Source organism: Camelus ferus, chromosome 6, assembly GCF_009834535.1.
Source record: "Camelus ferus isolate YT-003-E chromosome 6, BCGSAC_Cfer_1.0, whole genome shotgun sequence".
NCBI classification, from domain to species: Eukaryota; Metazoa; Chordata; class Mammalia; order Artiodactyla; family Camelidae; genus Camelus; species Camelus ferus.
In genome coordinates, this window is record NC_045701.1 from 17,095,766 (window position 1) to 17,117,661 (window position 21,896).

Here is a 21,896-nt window from a genome sequence, read left to right on the forward strand (position 1 = left end):
AGAAACAAGAACAGATAAAGGTTGAAATCTGATATAAAAATGACTAAATTAATCACAAGCTATCATCATCAGTATCCTGAACCTGTTAGAGAAAGAGAAAGTCAACAAACAGTTTTTTTTTTTTTTCCCCCACTGCAAAGGAAAAATCAGAAATCTTGTCAGAAATAACTCTGGGGATTCTGAAATAAAGACATTTCAGAGGCATGAAGGCAAGACTAGCGGTGCAATTAAATGCTATCCTTTCCTTGACCCCTGGTATCATGGAAACAACAGCTGATATACAATATTACCTCGGAGAGGAGGAAAAGACCTTGCAGAGTTTAATCCTGGATATCCTTGGCCTGGGGTTCAATACCGAGGTGGAGCGCTGGCCTGCGCAGGAGCCGTGCACATTAATTCCCGAGCACTGCAACCACTCAGCCTAAGTCATCCCCTGGTAATTACATTCCCCAAGGCAGTGCCCTGGAAGCACTGTTACGTTAGGCAATTGTGGCGAGCTAGTAACCTGATAGCAGCGCATTATGTAGTTATGTGGGAACTCTGGTTTCTGGAACAGATTGAGGTTCCCAAGCTCTGGTCTTGTGCCGATCGGGTGTGCCTTTCACGAAATACACTTTATGTAGAAAACAGACTAAAATACTGACACCATCTTTGGGATGTTTTTCAACAGCAGCATGAAACTAATCCATTCTTGTCAAAAAGGGAAAAAGTTGCTGAAAACAATAAATAGCTCCCTTCTCTGTCTGACATTTGTCACCTAGCTTGTTAAAATACTGTCCTTCTGGGGAAGCTATATTTTTTTTATAAATCAAAATGCAGTAAAAGAATGATCTATCATTGATGACAGAGGAAACTTAGGCTCTTATTTCTAAAAGGACCCACTGAAGTTGATAGAAAGGCTGAGAGTAACATTTCAGATTTAATAAAAAGCTCTTCAGCTTTTTTTTTTTTTGATGTTAGGAAATTTTAATTGCTTTAATTTACTCAATTACTTGATCATATCAGTTTGTCCTAAACTTCATTCATATTCTACCCTCAGAATTTCTGCTACATCCCAATACCATCTGTACTATTATGTTTTATTTTTAAAATCAGCTTGTTTTTAAAAAGCAGCCTTGTCCTAATTAATATTACATGTTGCAAGATGAATTTGATCTGCTAACAAATGGGTGAGGAAAGGCAATGAGGGTTTATGTCCCAATTTTCATGCTTGTAATAAGAACCAAATTCTCTGTGCCCTAGTCATCCACCCCTTACCAATGTGACTTGGAAAAAATAGAAAAGGAGAAGCAGCAGAGTAGAGCATCTTCATTATTCAACCTGAGGGACCTGTGTTAGGTACTCAGGAAGGGAAGGAAAAGGAGAAAGTGGATGTCACGTCCCAGTGGCAGCAACACTGTCCATTTGAGCCTGACAGGCTGTACTCCCATGTCTCAGAGTGAGGATTCAGATGAGTTATGGGGATTTGGCTCCACTCACCACATAGCCTTTAGCGTCCCTCTAGGGCCATGTTGGGGGAACCGGAGAACATGGATTTATAATGACCAGGTGGAAGTGAAAGCTTGGGGAAGAAGAGGAGAGGACAGTGGAGGGAAACAGGCATATGATGTGTGATAAGTGATGCCACATTTTAGGAGCTTCCAGAAATGAGATTTTAAAGATTGAGATGATGTCACTTCAGGATTATTGGCCAACAGCCTTCACATAAAGGAAATTTCCAAAGGAAGGGAAATGATTACTCAGGTGTCTGCATTTTTGCTGGAGGAAATGTCCAAAACCACTTTCAATCACAGGATATTTTCTTTTTCTGACATATTAGTTGAATTTTTAAATTTTCTCATTTAAAATCAGCATCCCAATACTTATATCTTTTATCAAACCCAGTGTGCTGCTATGCTTCGAGCTGTAAACCCTGGCCCCACTGTGCCCTAAGAGACCTTTTTCAGCTGCGAGAGGCAGGCTTAGGAAGCCACAGAAGTTCCAAGTGGCTCTGACAATGTCTAGTGGACCACAGTGGACTCTGATTAAGGACAGCTCAACCATAGGAAGGCCAGTGACCTGTGGTTTGGTGAGAAAAGAGAAACTGGTCCACTCAGATTCCTTTCTTGAAATGTTTGGATTTGGGAAACTGAGATATTGACTTAGCTGTAAAAGCTCACGTAGACAGGGAGGCTGGGGTGGCCATCACGGGACGTGCTACATGAGAAGAGAACAGGACAGATGCAGAGAAAGGGAGAGGGAGGGGAACAAGAGAAGGGGAGAATACCCCCTGAAAAGAGTGGTTTTGGCTCCCGGCAAAATTCCAGCTCCCATGAGACCTTGTGGTGCCTTTCTTGTTTTTGCATCCCTGTGGCTCCTCTTGGTCTCCGAATCATGACACTCCCTACCACCACTTCCAGCAACTCCCCTTCCAAACTACCACCACCTCTGTAAGTGGGCTGGCCCGGCTCTTCATTCCTGCCAACCATGAAGGTGAATGCCTGAAAACAAAAATCAAACTCTATCTGGGATTTCCTTTAATGCCACCCAACCAAGAGAAATGCAAAGTGCCAAGAAAGAAGAAAAGGAATATAAGTTAAAAAAAAAAAAAAAAAAGAAGAAGAAGGAAATAATCACAAACTGGATTAAGAGATCTGACCAAAATTTAACCAACTTTTGCTCAATTTAAACTTTTAAAGTCACATTTAAGCTAAAAAATGTACACCAGGATAAAAAGAAAGAATGAAAGAGGACGACACCAAGATAGAACAGGAAAAGACTAGCATTTTTAAGGAGTGCAATAGTAAACAAACAAACAAAAACTAGAGAGAACTCAGACATTCTTTCTGAAAGAAGAAATGCCAGATGCCAGGAGGGGACACCTACTATGTGTTAGTGGCTTTACACATTATCTTGTTGGAGTCTCACAACCAGTCCTATTTTACAGGAGCACAAATAATTCAAAATAGTTAAGTTAACCTGCCAAAGTTAGAAAGCAAAAAAAAAAAAAAAAAAAAAAAAAAGACCAAAATCCTACGTCTGGCTGGCTCCAGAGCTGATGCTCTGAAGGAAGACTGAAGGAAAAATGTCTGTCCCACGGTCTCTAGTCAGGCAGGTGTTAGAAGAGGCTCACTGGCACTGAGATGAAGAGCTCTGAGAGGGACCGAGCTTTGGCAGGTCGTCCCACCTGAAAGTCCCAGCAGCAAAGGGTTGAAATTCTGTTCTATCAAATATTTGCAATTGTTGGGACTTTCCATAGAGCTGGATCTTTTACAAAGCAAATCCTGGCCTAAGACATGATTACCAAGAGAGACAGCTGTAGGGTGGGGCTTGAATGTAGCCTCATCTGAGGTCAGCATTGAGCAAACAAGATCAGGCAAAAAGGATGCATCTTGTAAAAAGCCTTGGTGAGATTTATCAAAGGAGGAAACTGTCAATGAGAACAGCCCAACCGCGGTGGACAATTTATAGTGCCTAGATGTAGGACGTGCATCAGCGATGGTGTCCTTGCTTTCCAGGCGTTGGAAGGAAAGACCTTATCTAGCACAATTAAGAAAACAATTCAGCTACAGCGTTTGAAACAAAGGTGCCCATGACTTCATTGAAGCTGTCTCAAGAGGCTTTGAAGCACAAAGCATTTTTTTAACCCCTCTCCAAAAAATGATGACATTCAGTGAGATCTTCCTACTCTAAAAGGAAATACATCTGAGAGCAGATGGGCAGGAGTGAGTTATGCTAGATTAAGTATGGCAAGCCCAAGTCAGGCAAAAATTAGGACTTGGAAATCCTGACTCCCAGGTGAGGGGTTTGTACTTTGGTGCCCTTGTTTTACAACACCCATGGGGTCTTGTATTATCTCTTCCTTATTCATTCATTGGTCACATATATATTGAGATATATATATCTGAGATACAAAGGACACTTTGCCAAGGGCTAGAAAATTCAAAGAAAGCAAAAACTTAGAACTTGAGGGCTGATATTATGTGCAGCAGTCCTCCACTGTGAGAAATATTACATCTAAATTCTCCATCGTAGGACTGGGAAAATAGAAATGATTTTATTTACAAGTATATTAAGTGCTGCTTGAACACAGGAGGAGAACCACTTTGTTATTGAGAGGGCAAAGAATAAGTAGATGTTTCATGGGGAGAAGAAAAGTAGATTCCAAGTAACAAAAACAGTCTATGCATGATTTTGAAAACAAGAAAGAGCAGATGTGTTTGAAAAATAGCAAATAACCCCATATGCCGGATTGGTGGGTCAAGATTAGAAAAGCTGTCAAGAGTCAAATCATGGAAACTTGTGTATGCTAACATAAGGTTAGAATTAATAATGTAGATGTTGCAATTCTATAAACAGATTTTAGAAGGGGGAGTGATATGATCTTATTTTAGCTTTAGAAAATAATTATGATTCTACCTCCTCCTGCCAAAAGAAAAAAAAAGAAAAAGAAAATAATTAGGATTCAAATCAAACATGAAAAATTGAAAATAAGCATTTATATAAACTCTCTCTACAATCTACTGAAAATGACAGTGAGGGAATTAATAAAGGTTAAAGTCCAAGGACTTGTAGAGGAGACATCAGACAAGAACTGACGACGGCATTTTGGATGACGGTAAGCCAAAAGAAGAGGAGGAGCTGACTGGGTAGAGTAGAGAAAGCTAATAAAAGCTAGAAGCCTAATAAAACCTAGGAAGAGGAAGCAAGAAGAAGCAAGATGAGCTCCCCTAAAGAATTTTGAAGAGGTCAGGAATTGATGGTCCCTGGTGCTCATGAAGATGAAGGGAATAGGCAGAGCAAAAACAAAGAATTTCCTCAAAGTGCAGAAGTTACAGACCCTTCCCTATGCCGCACAACCAAAATGAGTACCTCTCCCCTGCCCTGGTAGAAAGCAAGGCATTTGCTCTCTGGAGAGGCTGACCCAGCAGGGTTCTGGACTCGTGATCCCAAGGAGGTAGACGGAAATAGGATAAAGTGAAAGTCCACATTCTGAAGGGTGAGATTTAGAAAACTTCCCTTAGCTGCATGAATGCTGACATCCAAGATTATACTCTCCGGTGAGGAGACTGGCAAATCCTTTGGAGAAAGTGACAACCCCCCAAAGGAAACTGCCATTACTGACGTGGGAGTTACCCAACAAATGCCTGGGTTCTGCTTCGTGATTCTACAGGGAAGCTCACAAGTCAGTAAGTCCTACTCATGCAGAAATGGCTTCCAATCAACTTTTAATTCCTTGACACCTAAATGTAAACAAGCAGCCAAAGATTTCCAGATATATATGGAAATTCTCTAATATGAAGGATAGATTTAAAAATCAAAAGCAACTATAAATAAATGGGAAAAAATTAAACCATGAAGAAAAGAGAGGCAATGCAAGAGAAAAAAATTTTTTTAACTTTTATTTTAAACAAATTAAAAAATAATTTAAAAAACTTTTGTTAATTAGCCATCATTGCATCTGTAAAACCCAGGATGCAATAAAAAGGGGATAATAAGTGAGTAAGAAAAATCTCTTGAAAATTACAAATATCAAAGTAGAACTATTTTTTAAATCGATAAAAGAATTGGAAGGTAAAGTTGAGAGAATCTTCCAGAAAGTAGTACAAAAACCTAATGATAAAATGTAAGAAAGTGAACTACCCATTCACTAATGCATATCATTGTAAAATGTCTCAGTACTAGGGATAAAGAAAAAAATCCTAAAAGCTTCTAGGGAGAAAATCAGTTCCCATATAAAGAATCATGATGGCATTGGGTTTCCTAAAAGTAATACTGGAAGCTGAAAGACAATGGGAGAAATGACTTCAAGATTCCAAGGGAAATAATTACTTTCTACCTAGCATTTAACACCTAGCCAAATATTCATTTCAGTGTGACATTAAGAACAGAGGTGCTGTTAGATATGTGAAGTATGATACACATTACTTGGAGTCACCAATATTTGTTTCTACTTTCCTTTCTGGCACTGTAAGACTCTACTTCCCAGATCGCCCCAAGTTAGGTGGGGCGGTGTGCTCTGATCAAGTGGCTGTGATCAGAAGTGACACACGCCACTTCCTGGACAAAGTACTGAACAGAGAGGTAGGAGCTCCATGCTTTCTGAAGAGGCCTCAGATCACAACACAGGCACGGTGCAGCCACACCATAGCTGCTGTCTCTGCTTGGCTCCACTGGTGTGTGCTCATGAGAAGAGCGGCGCGGCTCAGTCACAGCCATTGCTGCTCTGCGGAGGTGGGGCTAAAAGCTGAATCCATACCCAGGGGCCCTGCAGCAAAACTGTCAGATGCACACAGTCTACACAGGAACACTCCCACTTTAAATAAAAGCAAGCAAATACACAAACACACACCAGCCCTTCAAGACCACAGTGGATGACTGATACTGTTAAATCAGACAAATACAAGTAAAATGAAGAAGCAGAGGAGCCACTTGCAATTAAAAGAACAAGAGAAGTCCCCTGAAAGAGCGAACAATGAGACAGACCTCAACGGTCTACTAGATCATGACTTCAAAAAGGGGGCGATAAAAGCACTGAAGGAAATAAGAGAGAATATGAACAGAGACAGAACACTATAAAAAGAGAACAGAAACTATAAAGAGGAGCTAATTAAAATAGAAAACTCAATGGCTGAGATAAGAGCCGAGCTAAAGGCAGTCAAAAGCAGACTAGATAATGCAGAGGAACAAATAAGTGACTTAGAAGACGGGATAACATATGTCACCCAATCAGAACAGCAGACAGAAAAGCAAGAAAAACCAATGAAAGCAATACAAGGGACCTATGGGATAATATAAAGCGTGCCAACCAATGCATAATAGGGGTCCCAGAAAGAGAAGAAAGAGAAAGGGGATTGAAAAGGTATTTGAAGAAATCATGACTGAAAACTTTCCAAACCTAAAGAAGAAAATACATATCCAAGTATAGGAAGCACAGAGGGCCCCAAACAAGGAGAACCCTAACAGACCTGCACCAAGACATATTATAATTAACATGGCCAAAGTTAAAGATAAAGAAATGATTCTAAAGGCAGCAAAAAAACAAACAAACAAAAAAACAAAAAAACAGAGTTAGTTACAAGGGAACCCCCATAAGGCTTTCAGCTGATTTCTCTACAACAACACTGCTGGCCAGAGGGAGTAGCAAGATATATTCAGAGTCCTAAAAAAAAAAAAAAAAAAAATTCTCCGATGAAGACATATAAATAGCCAATAGGCACATGAAAACATGCTCAATATAAGCCATTATGGAAAATAGTATGGAGATTCCTCAAAAGACTAAAAATAGACTTACTATATGATCCAGCAATCCCACTCCTGGGCATATATCCAGAGGGAACCTTAATTCAAAAAGAAAACCTGCACCCCAGTGTTCATAGCAGCACTTTATACAATAGCCAAGACATGGAAACAACACAAATGTCCATCGACAGATGACTGGATAAAGAAGCTGTGGTCTATTTATACAATGGAATACTGCTCAGGCATAAAAAAATAATAAAATAATGCCATTTGCATGAATGGACCTGGAGATCCTCATTCTAAGTGATAAGCCAGAAAAAGAAAGAAAAATGCCATATGATATCACTTATATGTGGCATCTAAAAAAAAAAAGACAAATGAACTTATTTACAAAACAGAAACAGATTCACAGACATAGAAAACAAACATACGGTTACTGGTGCAGAAAGGCATGGGAAGGGATAAATTGGCAGTTTGAGATTTGCAGATACTAAATAATATATGTAAAATAGACAAACAACTAGTTCATACTGTATATAGCACAGGGAACTATATTCAATATCTTGTAGTAACTTACAGTGAAAATAAATATGAAAATTAATACATGTGTGTTCATGTAGGACTGAAGCATTATGCTGTACACCAGAAATTGACACAACATTATAAACTCACTATACTTCAATAAAAATATATATTAAGAAAATAAAGTAAAAAAAATAAGGTCTAGGATAATATAATACTATGGTGAAACAAACAAAGGCTTTAGGTTTTCTGACTAAATCAAGTGATATCAGAATAATAGGAAAACCCTAAGAAAGTCCCTAAATTGACTCCAGCCTAGGGGAAAACCATAGCATGTCAAGCTGCAGCTTAAACGTAGTCATGGTACAATCAAAGGGATTTGTTCAAAGGGCCAGAAGATTTAGGGTTGGGTTCTCCTGAGATTCCTAGATTGAATTATTTATATATAAAAAGGGACAATGATGTCCACCTTTCATAGTGCTCAGGAGGATTAAAACAGATATTCTTTGTTTTAAGTATGTATGAAGAATATGAGGCAGTTTAGAATATGAATAATTGTGGAAGATTGAAAAAGCCCCCTCAATTCATAATTGAAGATCTTTCTCTATTTTAATATAGTAAGATGTCTAATAAATGTTATGCTCAGCTATATGTATAAGGGACTTAAAATGCAAAATTGTATAACTGAGTGAAAATTATACTGCCTTTGACTCCTTTTACCACTCCAGAGGCAAGGCTGCCTGTGTGCACACTGCCACGCTATTTCAAGGGGCACCATCGCATCCATTGGAGGCCCACTGGGATTGCAACCCTAGCTTCAGGAGGGAATAAACCACTCATGTAATGCTGGCCCTGCAAACTCAGGTCAATGAATGACGGAAAATGTCCCAGTGGAAGAAAAGCACAGAAGGATTCCATAATTTCAATAAACATGAATAAACACTATCCCAGTGGGCATGTGCATTCAAGAGAGATTCAGTGATCATTTTAAGACGTGTGAATTTCATCATTTTTATTCTACTTGCATCCCTCTGGTCAATGTTTGTTGTAAACATGGCAGCTGAGTGTTTGGTGAGAACTCCTGTTGATCAGGCTGGGCTGTTGCCACAGCAGAACACTAGCACTTAATTTCCTCTACTAATATTAAGATTATTTATGTTAATCATGTGATCTTTTAACCTGTTGGCATTAAGATGGCTAAACACTCTCAAACATGGTAGTAGGAACAAGCCTTTCTGTGAGTATAGATTGCATTTAACACTAGTTAATGTTTACAAAATACTGGGGATATGTTAGACTAATTTTTTTTTTTTAAAAAAAGAGAGACAAAAAATGGCAAATGAATATATTTCATTTTGCCTGATATCTCATTATGTTCTCTCTTAAATGGGCAAATAGTAAACAACTGTTTTGCAAAGTATCCTCTAAATTAATAGATGTTCTAAAGCAATTAAAAATTTTTTTTAACCTATTGTAAATATAGAGAATTTAAAACAAGCAAGTTCATTGATTTTTGTGTTTGTAGTTAAGGTGATAGAATTAATCACAAATCAAATTCAAAATCTATTTTCAGGTGCCTCAGTGGCATATCAAATTTGACCCCAGACACTCAATTCTTGGCAAGGTTCTCATCAGACAAATGTAACAGATGACATAAAAATGGCCAAAGTTTATAAGGACATAATTGTCTGGCTTCATAATAATGATTATGATAGGAGTTCCTATTAAACACTTACCAGGGACTGGGCCCCAGGCTAAGCATCTTGCAAACAGGATTTACTTACTCTTTCAAAAAAAGAAACATAGGCAGTATAATTTCCCCCATTCTACCAGAAGAGGATACTGAAGCACACAGAAGCTAATTAATTTGCCTAAATCCACACCTAGTAAACGCTGGAGCTAAGGTTTGAACCCAGGCAGTCTGAATTTGGAATCCATACCCACAGCCGCTTTATAGTCAAGCTAAGACTGCGAAGAACTTATGGGTCTTATTCTGTATTTTCATCTCTTTTGCTTGAAGGATGTTTCTTTAAAACGTGTTTTTAATTTTTAAAACACATTTCATTTCGTTATGTCATATTAAAGCTGTATATTGAAAAGCAGAAAAGAAGATAAATCAATTTCTAGTACTGTATTTTTCTATTTCTACAAAAGGAAGACAATAAAAGTGTTTACACAATATAGGCACGCATATGTGTGTGGTAGAAATGAAATAAACCTTGATAGTACTGGTTCAATCTCTTTAGATTCAGCTCTGGAAAAGAAATGCCAAACAACAATGAAAAATAGAGGGAACTTTGATGACATGTTTAAGGTGATCCTGAATTGAGTTTATACCTGTGGTTCAGACCTTTAGAGAAAAAGTGTTCCCGGTCGGGATGATGAATGTGTCCTTTCAGGTCCTCAACTTTTTCTTTGTAACTATCTATCACAGGCTCTTTATTAGAACAATATTTCTAGACTAAAGATAAAAAACCAGAGAACGGCTTCATGGCAGTAGTTTTATCAAATTCCATCTACTTCAGATACTTAGGAAATTATTTTTAGCTGAGACTTTCAGAAAATAACCAGAATCACTGCTATGTGATCATAAAAATTTGTTCTATGACACCTTCAAATCAACCCTATCTCCTTTCTTCATGTTCCAATGACTTCTCGGTATTTCAAGATATTTAGTGGTCATCAGTCTTTAAAAGCAAGAGATGTTCACCGTGGTTTTTATTCTTGTAGTGTGAACATTATTGAAAAACAAAGGATAAACTAAAAGAGAAAATGCTATCAAATTGCCGTCCTTTAGAAAAAAGGGGTGGGGGGGCCCTTGGTTGAGACTTTTGATTTTGGTGGTTCTTCTGTTACAGAATCCATTTGAGCTCCTGGGCTTGTATCCAGAAGGAACCCTACTTCAGGATGACACCTGCACCCCAGTGTTCATAGCAGCACTATTTACAATAGCCAAGACATGGAGACAGCCTAAATGTCCACCAACGGATGGCCGGATACAGAAGAGGTGGTATATTTATACAATGGAATACTACTCAGCCATAAAAACCGACAACATAACGCCATTTGCAGCAACATGGATGCTCCTGGAGAATGTCATTCTAAGTGAAGTAAGCCAGAAAGAGAAAGAAAAATACCATATGAGATCGCTCATATGTGGAATCTAAAAAACAAAAACAAAAAAACAAAGCATAAATACAAAACAGAAATAGACTCATAGACATAGAATACAAACTTGTGGTTGCCAAGAGGGTGGAGGGTGGGAAGGGATAGACGGGATTTCAAAATTGTAGAATAGATAAACAAGATTATACTGTAAAGCACAGGGAAATATACACAAGATCTTATGGTAGCTCACAGAGAAAAAAATGTGACAATGAGTATATATATGTTCCTGTATAACTGAAAAATTGTGCTGAACACTGGAATCTGACACAACATTGTAAAATGATTATAAATTAATAAAAAATGTTAAAAAAAAAAAAAAAGAATCCATTTGACAGCTGTTTAGATCTGGGTATGGAAAGATGAGGCAACTTAGATATTCATTCTCTCCTTTTACTTGGAATAGCAATATTGCCTGTGCCACTTAATGTGTGTTGGTTTGAAAATGTGTTTTTAAAAATATGGATTATTTAAATAGAACACAGTAAATAAAAGCACTGTGTCTTTGTATAGCTAGGTCAGTTTGAGAAACTATGTAAATTTAGTAGCAGCAAAATGGTTTAATAATGTTAGTAATTTAGTAAATAAAAAATCTATTCTTATTTATCATTTGTGCTGTTTGGAGAGTAAGTATGCTGATAATTCTTTCACAACTTGAACATGCCACAGGACCGTTTTTCAGATGGGAACCCAATGAGGTACTAAAGCAAGCATTCACTTCTCTCACGCTTGAGGTCACAAATTTTTGCAAGTCAAAAATGTTGAGCATGCCAAAAATATCATGCTGCACACTACCAAATAAAAGAACACTGTTATTCTTACAAGGAAAGGTTTGACAAGACAGGAAATAGGCAGGGTCAGAGAAGTTTACTTAATACCGGGTCTTATTTAACCATCGTGAAGCCAAAATACAATGACAGTTAAAAAAAATAAACAAATAGCTGTTACACAAAACAAAACCGCAGGATACGTGGTCTCTCCTGGAACTGATTATTAGATTTTTAGCAAATGCAGGAAGTGGATAACCCCAGAGAATGAACCCTCACAAAATTTCTAGACACCTTCCCAATTTACTTTTGTCACATGCGTTTCCCTGAGATCATGTGAATTAAAGCAGTTTTAATTTGTGGGTAGAAATCTGAACAAAGAAAACTTGGTCTGAAAATACTGCAAAATAACTTCACTAGAGGGCAATCCTTTTAAAAGTTGCATTCTCCTAAGAATGGGGAGGGAAGAAAAAGAAAAAAGAAAATGGAAGATAGGAAAAATCTAGCTGTTCATTACAATTTTCCATTTTTTGTTTAAACACAGCAGGAGGGCAGAGCGCTGGCTTCTCTTCATCCTCGCAGATGCCAGGAGGGATTATGCAAACCCTACAACCACCCAAATCTTATTTAAAGTTATAATCATTGTTCTCATTTAATGACTTTTGCCTGCTTTCACTCAAATATTGCTGCATTTTGTTTTCTGCCAGTTGGGACCCACTGGGAGTCCACAATTCATAATTGCAGATAAACTTTTTTAAAAAAAGAAACATGCTACCTTTACAAAAAGCAAACATCAAGTGACATCTAGTGGATGTCTGGGTGTTATTTTCCAAGGCCTCTGAATAGCAATATTCTCAACAATATATTGTCTTAATATTGCTGGTACATTGTATTTCTCAGATAGAGCCTGTCTTTTCCTGAGGCAGAAAGACAAGTTATCACATCAGAAAGTTGTCTTCTTTTCTCAAAGGAAAAAAAAAAAAAACCTTTCCATTAGCATGTAAATAACAATTGTCCAGATAAAGCATCCCAGAAGTAACTAACCTATAACTCATGCTTTAAGTTGCAAAGAAGGTCATGGTATAACCAACAATGGACATATCTGGGCAATCACCAACTGCGTATATGGTTCTTAAGAGAAGAAGACATTTCATGTCCCAAATTCCTCTGTTGATCTATAAACTTAAAGAGCACTATTAATTCAGCAAACCTACATTTAGTCCAAATACACCCCTATTTTCCCTGAGAGTGCTGTGAGATAATCAAGCAAGCATTTAGGTCCACTTTCCATAAACTTTGGTAATTTTTTGCTGGCTCACCACCAGTTATTGAAAACAGTGACTTAATCAGGGCTACACAGAAAGCAGTTGAAAACTTAATTGGGATTGGAATTGCTGAACAATTCCTCTCCAGAAATTTCACGTGTCTGAAAGTCTTCTTGGAGAATAAATTCCTCGCACTGATGTCTAGAGACTGCATTTGTGAAAGAGACAGAAAGGGAAATTATTGACTGAGAAACTGAAAGATGGTGTTTAAATTTAGTATTTTCTTTCCTTTCAAGGAAAGGAAACTTGGAATATGCAACTGTAACCCAAATGCCAGCTGTCTGGTTGTCCCCAAGCCTTCCAGTCTTTTAGAGTCACTTTCATTTTAATAAACACACAGACACAGACACACACACACACACACACACACTCTCACACACAGCTCTGCATGAAGCCCTCCGATGACTTCCTCGAGAAAATCTAGCATCCCTTTCTTCCCCTCCATTCTCTCAATAATTTCAAGATTTCTTGGGAGCTCTGCTTATTCTTAATCTCAGCTCTGCATCAAGCTTAATACTACTGTCTTGTTCTTTACCCACTTTGGCCTAAATGCAAACTTACTTTTGCTTTTTAACCCTCTTCCAAAGTGACACTTAAGCAGTGTGGGTGGTCAGCTTTGTTGAAGTTTGGGTAATAGGAGGGGAGTGACAGCACAGATGGCTCAGCAGAGAGATTAAAATGTAATCTATGCAATGATACTCTGTGTGGGCTCTGTTTTAAAATAATTCTTGGGGGTTGGGGCTGGGGGTATAGGTGTGGATAAAGGAGAAGCAAAATCGGCTAAGAGCTGATAACGGTTGAAGCTGAGTGATGAGTACACCGGGCTCATCATACTACACATTCTACTTTTATAACGATTGAAATTTGCATAAGAAGCGTTTGAAAGAATAAGTTCCTTGGCCATCCCTGATGCAGGAGATTTCTCTGGCTTCCAGTGGCTTTTCTGACTAGTCTCCCACCACATTTTGGGATCCCCTCCTACAACTTCTGAGTCCCACTGCCTCTCTGTCTTTGTAGACTGCTCGAGCATGCCTGGAGCTCTGAGGCCCCACTCTAATACTGGGGCAGCCCATCAGAATGGTTTGCCAACTCCCTAAAAATAAAGAAACCAGTTTTCACCCTGAGAGGAATTCTGCCCCAGCTTTACAAAATGCCATCAGGTAAAAGTAACAAACTAGCATAGCCCCTGGAGCATACAGCATTTTTAAAAAGGTTCCTTCTCTTCCCCTTACTATCTGTATCCTATTGGAGCCCTGACAATTGATTCTAACAGAAGTTGACAGCAGATAATGTCAGGACAAAGCAGTTTAAAAAACGATATTCTATGCCTACAAACAAGTCTTGGGGAGAAATAACAAGTAAAATGTGGCCAAAGGATGACTTTTGCCTTTCAACAAAAGATGTTCATTGTAGACGTTGTGTCGTACATAAATAAGTGATTTGCCTTTCATTCAGCTACTCAGCTCTACTACAGTAGCCAAGGACGGGGCAATTATCACAGTAGGCTCATCAGAGGTGCACGGGAGGCCGGGGGAGTCTGAACCCCGCCCCCAACCGTGGACTTGGAGAGAGGGGAGAGGGAGGTGCACGGGCATTAACCAGGCTCTTCCGGTCTTAGTCGGCAACAGCTGGCCAGGGCTCCTTTCCCTTTGTCTACGTTGGCCTAGAAAATGCAGGCTTTGCTAAGTGCAGCTCTGAAGTCAGCTCTAGATGAATGTTCAGACCCCCCAAGAGGTGTGCTTAGGAAGACAGGAAGTGAAGTCATGCAAGGAAAAAGACTTTTCACTTCAAAATACATGTGCAGGAAGACTGAGACAATTCACTCTGGATGATTATGCTAATAACACAGAGGTGGGCGCTGTGCCTCTTGTCCCCTTTCAATATTCCCTAGAAGGAGGAAAGGGGCTCAGAGATTTGGGGGTGGGGAGGGAGACGGCACTGTGGCTTCCGCAGCCACTTGCCAAAGCCTCTGAGCGAGGGGCTCGGAAAAGTGGACGTGTTACCACTGGCATGTGCCATTGTCCCCAGACACATGCGAGACAATGTCAGCCCTCACTTCTGGCTCTAAATTGAAAAAACACTTCCTCTCCTTCTGCCAGCACCATTTTCCCTTCTACTCACCCCTGGAGTCGGACACAGTTTCCATTCCAAGGAGACCCGGCAATGATTCCAAGGAGACTGGGTAACATATTCCAGTGAAAGAACTGGCAGACAGCGTGAGACGGCACGGGGATAAGTTCAGGCTGAAAAGAATTAGGAAACATTTTTAAGTTACCCTTTGAAGTTTTTATTGCCTTATCATCAAACGGCTTCTCTTCTTTGACTGCAGATTGATTTTTCTGACTATGAAAAAGTGTTTCCTCTCATTTATGATAATCAAACAGTCTTAGTCAACGGGCACCTTCTCTTTCTGAGCCATACTACTGCACATATCATGGAATTACCCTACTCTCCCCATCTGACAGGACCCCCAAGATAACATTAGTCTTGCTCTCATATTATTTCCCCTATGTTGCCATTCCAAACATACAGCTGCAGGGGATTATATCATTATTTGCCTTTGCTCTAGACAAAGTATATCTCATGAGAGCCTCCTGTCATTTGTCCTGATCCATGCTGCTGTTTGTCAGAACACCCCCTCTGAAATTGCCTGCTTCTCTAAGATGCCAGAAAAAAAAAATATTTCATGTCAACTTAAAGTTAAGTCATTATAAATCCCACAGAATGGGGCACACTTGGGATTTTATTTTCCTCTAAGTATAATGCCCTTTCTAATACTCAAAGTGGTTGGACATGAAGAAGAGTCTTTTGTCATAATAGTTCCCCTCTAGTCCCTGGCACCTTAGAAATGAGTTACCAAAGGTTTTTTTTTTTCCCTATCTAATTGTATAGTGTGTGATGAGAAGGCCAACCTCAGATTTGGTTCAGTGTTCACACCTGAGTGCAAAAGTGGGTTAACATCCTTCCTGGGTGGAGACAGGGTGTTAGACCCCGAATCAGAAACCCTGGAGCCTTGCCCTACGATTGCTTTGGTTTGATTGGGTTCATGGTCCCAAACACATCTCAGCCTCCCTTAGACACAGGCAGTTCATTTGTAATCTAACAATGTGTTAGGTCACTTTTGTTTTTGCAGCTTCTCAGTATCATTCCCATCCATCTTTCTTCTGCCATCTTCTGTGCCCATTACCTGGCTGTTTTGGCGATGGCCTTTTAACCTCACTGTCGCAGACATCAGATTAATATCAATATTCCTGAAGCTCAGCTCTGGGGATGTTACTCTTTGCCCCAAACTCTTCCACAGCTGGCCATTTCTTCTCTGGCGTTTCGGACCCTGCAGAGTGAACCGGCAACCTGCAGTTCCATAATAGTGGCCAGCAGTTTCCTACATGTCCTTTACACTCCAGTCTATTTGAACTTTGGCTTTGCCATTTTCTGAATATGCCCTGTGCCTTCTTTGTATTTTCAGGGCATATCACATAATGCACAGATTTCTATATTTGTCTTATTCCCCTACTGGATGGTTACCTTCCTGAACATAATTGCTACCATTTATTGACCAAATATTCTTCACCGTGGACTATGAGATACTTTACATCCATCAACTCTAAATGTTATAATAACATAAGGTGGATATTATCATCTTTATTTTTCAGATGGAAAGATAGACTCAAGAGTAGTTAAATGATGTCCTCAAGGTCATGCAGCTAGCATAGCTGTCTCATCTATATCATCTAGGAAAACACTGAACTTAATGAATGATGGTGCTGGCACTTGCCCAGCACACAGATAGCAGGCAATTAGAAGCATGAGTGAATTCATGCTGGTGATTTTGTACCTTAAACATAGGCCCCTTATTTTAGATAACTGCCACCAGGTGGCAGTAGTTCACCGCAGCCATAAGATTCACTAAATGGAACAGAAGAGAGGAAGGGACCCTGGAGATTATCTGATGCACTGTCCTTACTTTTATGCTAAGAAAATTGAGGAGCTGTAAAGTTATTTTATTTACTCAAGATATTTTAGTTAGTAAAAAAGCAGAACTTAAACTTAGGTCTAAAATTCCCCAAGCTAGTGTTTTTCCATTTGACCAACTTGTATATTTTTTTCTTCAAAACTTATAATTTATAGTCATAATTTTCCCACATATTTTCAATATTAAAATATTCAATAAATAGTAAATGTAATCAAAATTAAACAAAGATAGTTTATCATAAAATTTTAAGTGCTTTTCTTATCCAAATAATGTAGTTTTCATGCTAAAAAAAAGTTAAAATACCGATAATGCAAAAAAGAAAAAAATTACCAGCAATTGGAACAGCCAGAGGGGCATTATTTTGGAATATATTCTTCCAGTTTTCTTTACTCATCTGTAAAACCCATTTTAAAAAATTAGAATCAAACCAAGACATAATTTAATAATTTTTTAATCTTAAATTCTCTCTATAATCTTACTTTCATAGCTATTAAATATTTTCTTTAGGAGACCTCTTGGATCTTTAAAAATTCTCCCAACTCAACAATGTTTAGTTGCTAATAAGGGGAGACCATTTTAAATATATTTTTGTTTTTCTTCATATACTTAAGACAATTCCCTTGGTGAAAAATTGAGTTTCATTCACATATTTCCCTTTCCTCATTCTCTTTTCAATAAGGAACAGAGCAATGTCAAAACACTGCACATAATCCATCTCTCAATGGTGTGTCTTTTTAGCAAAAGGTATTTTATTTCCGCTTTGAGATGTTCCTCCTCACGTCACCTCACCTCTCTTCTTAGGATGATGATACAATACTAGAGAGTATTTTTCAGCTAAAAGGATCAAGTCAGTTATGTAAAATAGTATACTTTAGATTAATAAGCAGAAGATAAAATGGCTCCAAATGCCTGATCAAAGATCACAGTATTGTCTTTACTTGAGTGATTACATGCCTCTTAGCATGAGTTTTACATGTAAAACTTCCTGTATATCCAGGGATACTGAGTCTACAAATATTACTAAAATTATCATTGAATTTTGGCCCAGATGATTCCTATCCTCTGTAATCAGCAATTCTTGTGACTGACAGTCTATCACCATTACTTAGGGTGTGTAGTAGAGGTTCGCAGTAGGGAAAGGGAGCTGGGGGACTGTTGGTATCCTCCTATCAGGGACCACTGCTGGAGCTGAAGATGCAGGCGGGGAAGAAGGGCAAGTGAGAAACAGGACCAAGTGTGATTTGGGGATGGTCAAAGCCAGAGGATTGGGGCAGGCAGAAGCCCTGCTGAGAATGCTCTATTTGACAACTTGGACTCTATAATCACATAATTATGCCAATTAAGTCCAAGGTCCATTAATCCTAAATACAAAACTCCAAGTACCTACATATCTTAGCCTTCTTTAATAAGATAGAAAATGAACTTGAGGAAATAATCTTTTGCCATCTCCAGTAGGATGGAGATGGTCATGAAGCAGGAAATCCAGGGGTTGGGAAGATCCTTGGAAATTCAAACCTTAGGCTTCACCGTCCCCCACCCAATCCAGCTAGGTCACCTGTTTGAATACTAGTCCGCAGCTTCTTCTGCAGACAGCTACCAACGTAAATGAACGGATGGAGCATCAGATTGGTTTGTAGGAGTCCCCCTCATTATTTCTCTTCTGATGTATACCAAGGGCAGGAGTGGACAGTGGGCATTGCTAGTAAGTGAGGCAGACGTGTCAACGGAGAGGAAGACTGCCTGGTTCCAGCCTGGGAAGAGACGGATGAAATGGTCATTGCTGTTCAATTTGTAGTAAGCTGATAATCATAAAGTGCAGCCCTGCATGTGAAAATGCCTCTCTTTGGTCATCAGTAAAAACCGGTTTACTTTCTAGTGGAAAGGAAGACATGCCCTAATAAAGTGATGCTCTCTGGTTTTCCTTTGCTACCGACCAAATCTAGCTGATTGAAATAAGGCAAAGCTGAAATGAGCTCAGGGGCCAAGCCTTATGAACACAGGATCCCACCACCTAGAAAACCAGTGCAGACCACTACTTAGGTGTTCCTGCTCTGTAGTTACTCACTGTACCATCCACTTGTCTTACACATTTTTCTAAATGTTACATTTCATAATAAAACAAAGTAAAAATACTGTAAAATATTCAAACTTTGCAAATGTAACAGAAAATGTCTCCAATAATCCCAGCCCGACTGTACTGTACTCTTCCACATGGCATTTGCTTTTTTTTTTGTTTTGCATTCTCCATATGGCATCTGCATTTTCTCTGGTGTTTTAGAGGAGTTCTATGACTCTGCCCTATGCCACTGTTAAGGAAAAATAGCTTTTTTTCCCCCTTCCTCTGTAGGGGAAAAACCCAGTTCTTCCCTCCTATGTCTTTCTTCCCCGTGAGTCTCCCTTACTACTCACATAAAACAGTTCACTTCTGGTTGTCAAATGTGTGGTGCCTTTTTCCCACACCAAGCGATTCTATGCAAATTGACTCAATGCTGACACTGTGTACTTGGAGACAGCCTCGGATACCACAGGTTAAAGGCTCAGTTCCATAAGACTGACCCTCCCCCACCGACCCCCTCCCACCCCAACACACACACACTTCCGACCCCAGCCGCAGGCCCAGGTCATCACCTGGGCTTCTCACCAGCTACAGATGACACGTTCCAAAGACCCTCCCTCCTTGGTTCAATTAATTTGCTAAAGCGGCTCACAGAACTCAGGAAAACACTTATGTTTACCAGCTTTTTTTTTTTTAAATGAAAAAATATGATAAAGAATACAGATGAAAACCCAGGGCAAGATATGTACAAAGGGGCAGTTGCCACTCCCTGTCTGGATACACCACCCTCCCAGCACCTCCACGTGCTCACCAACCTGTGAGCTCTCCAAGCCCTGTTCTTTTGGGGATTTCATGGGGGCTTCATCACGTAGGAATGACCCATCATTAATTCCATTTTCAGCCCTTCTTCCTTCACAAGAGAATGGGGGAGGGGCTGAAAATTCTAAGCTTCTAATCATGGCTTGGTCTTTCTGGTGACCGGCCCTCATCCAGGGGCCCACCCAGTCACCCTGTTAGAACAAGACACTCTAATCACCCACGAAATTACAAGGGCTTTAGGAGCTCTGTGCCAGGAACGGCGGTCAGAGACCAATATATATTTTTTCTATTATATCACAGCCACTATCTTCTATAGATTAAACCCACTGACGCTAGCTTCAGTCCTTCAGGTCACGTGTGACAAGCCTAATTTCTTTTCTGAATCCTTAGACTCTAAGAACATCTATCACATCCTAGGCCCCTTCTCTAGCCAGGCCCTCCCCAGACATTCCTCCCATCGCAGCAAATTCTTCTCCAAACCCCCAGTCTTTCATCTAACCCTCATGGATATCATTCCAAGCCTCTACCTGTAGAGTAGCTTCAGACCTAAGCATCTTCCTTTAAGTGTGGTACCCAGATGGAAATATATTCCTGGTATGAACCAGAGGATTTTCATTAACCATCTCTCCCATTCTATATTCTACCACTTGGGAGACTGAAGATACGGCAAATAACATGGGCTTTGAAGCCGTAGGACCTGAGTTTTAACACTGTTCTTCGTAAGCTGAAATGTTAAGCAGGTTACTGAATGTCTCTGAGCCTACTTTTGTCACCTATAAAAAGAGCGTTTTACCCATTCTCCCACAGGTATGCGATGAGAAAGAAATTTGTAAACGTGAATATAGTGGACTTAGGGTTAACAGCGTAAGCTCAGGCCACATCTCTTGGTAGTCACATCATGCTTTGTTCTCAGTCAACTGTTACTATGTATTGGTCACAGTTCAGAGAACAGAATCCACTCTGGCTAGTTTAGCAGAAAAGGATTTACTTAAATTTTACTGGCTTCATAAGTGATTTATACCATGATGCAGTACACACACGCATAAATATGTAATTCAAATAAGCTTCACAATGTTTACCCATCTGACATGTTGTCCTCTGCTTTTTTTCTATTCAATTTTTAAAAATGCTAGTTATGACCCACTGAGTTGATTTCATGACTAATGAATTGTGACCCAGTTACATTTCCAAAGTAATGTAAAATTCTACACTGCAGGGTATCAAATGGCCTAGAGAATCACTGAATGGACAGAAGAAACAAACTCTAGTCTGTGCTTCCAAGAACTAGGTGGCCTAGGGAGCTGCCAGCCCCAGAAGCACTCCATCTGTATGACCCATCCCTGCACAAAGATGCCTCTGGAGTCTCACTCTAGTGCATCTGTCTGATTGACAAAGCCTAGGTAACCCCCAAAGCCCTGGTGCAAAAGGGTCTGGGAAATGCAGAAAAGGAAAGAACACTAAGAAGTTTGCAAAAGATGTTAGTCAAAGCTAATTCATGCTACTTAGACATACTCAAAGGTACTTGGACACACCCAGTGGCCTAAGCACACCTCATTACATCCATTTTATCCCTATTAAATTGCATATTTTCTTAGATACAGCCTATTACTGCTACTACAGTGAGGGAAACTCACATATTTACTTGAGAGAAATTGAGAACATACCAACTGGAAATTCCAAGTTACATTTCCTTTCACAAATACAGCTCTATCAGTCAACCTGAGGTCTACCAAAAAGGAAAGTTAAAAAAAAAAAAACAAAAACTGAACTAAAAATAAAAAAATAAACTGATCATACATCTCAGCAATGTTCCCCTAGGACAATCTACCCCAGCAATAGAAACCATAAGCAAAACAAAACAACTGATGGAATGGGAAAAAATTTTTGCAAAAGATGAGACTGACAAGGGCTTAATTTCCAGAATATATAAACAGCTCATACAACTTAAAAAAACAAACCCAATACAAAAATGGGTAGATCTAAACAATTCTCCAAATGAAGACATACAAATGGCCAACAGGCACATGAAAAAACGCTCAATATCGCTA

The 21,896-nt window shown here is 39.3% G+C and overlaps 1 protein-coding gene and 1 long non-coding RNA gene across 8 annotated transcripts in view; both read right to left on the bottom strand.

Moving 5' to 3' along the window:
• LOC116664116 overlaps nt 1-534 on the bottom strand; it is a 32,354-nt gene extending 31,820 nt beyond the window's left edge. For 2 of the 7 annotated variants that reach the window (XR_004320465.1, XR_004320464.1), the window contains exon 1: nt 291-534. The gene's annotated coding sequence lies outside the window, so the exon portion shown is untranslated. The remainder of the gene's footprint in view (nt 1-290) is intronic. The other 5 variants (XR_004320466.1, XM_032481239.1, XM_032481238.1 and 2 more) reach the window with 3 other exon arrangements.
• Nucleotides 535-15,131: 14,597 nt separating this feature from the next.
• Nucleotides 15,132-20,431, bottom strand: LOC116664474. The gene is made up of 3 exons (XR_004320994.1): nt 18,529-20,431; nt 17,304-17,367; nt 15,132-15,243 (listed from the first exon to the last, which is right to left on the bottom strand). It is a non-coding gene; the product is annotated as an uncharacterized LOC116664474 (long non-coding RNA).
• Between the last annotated feature and the right edge of the window lie 1,465 nt (nt 20,432-21,896).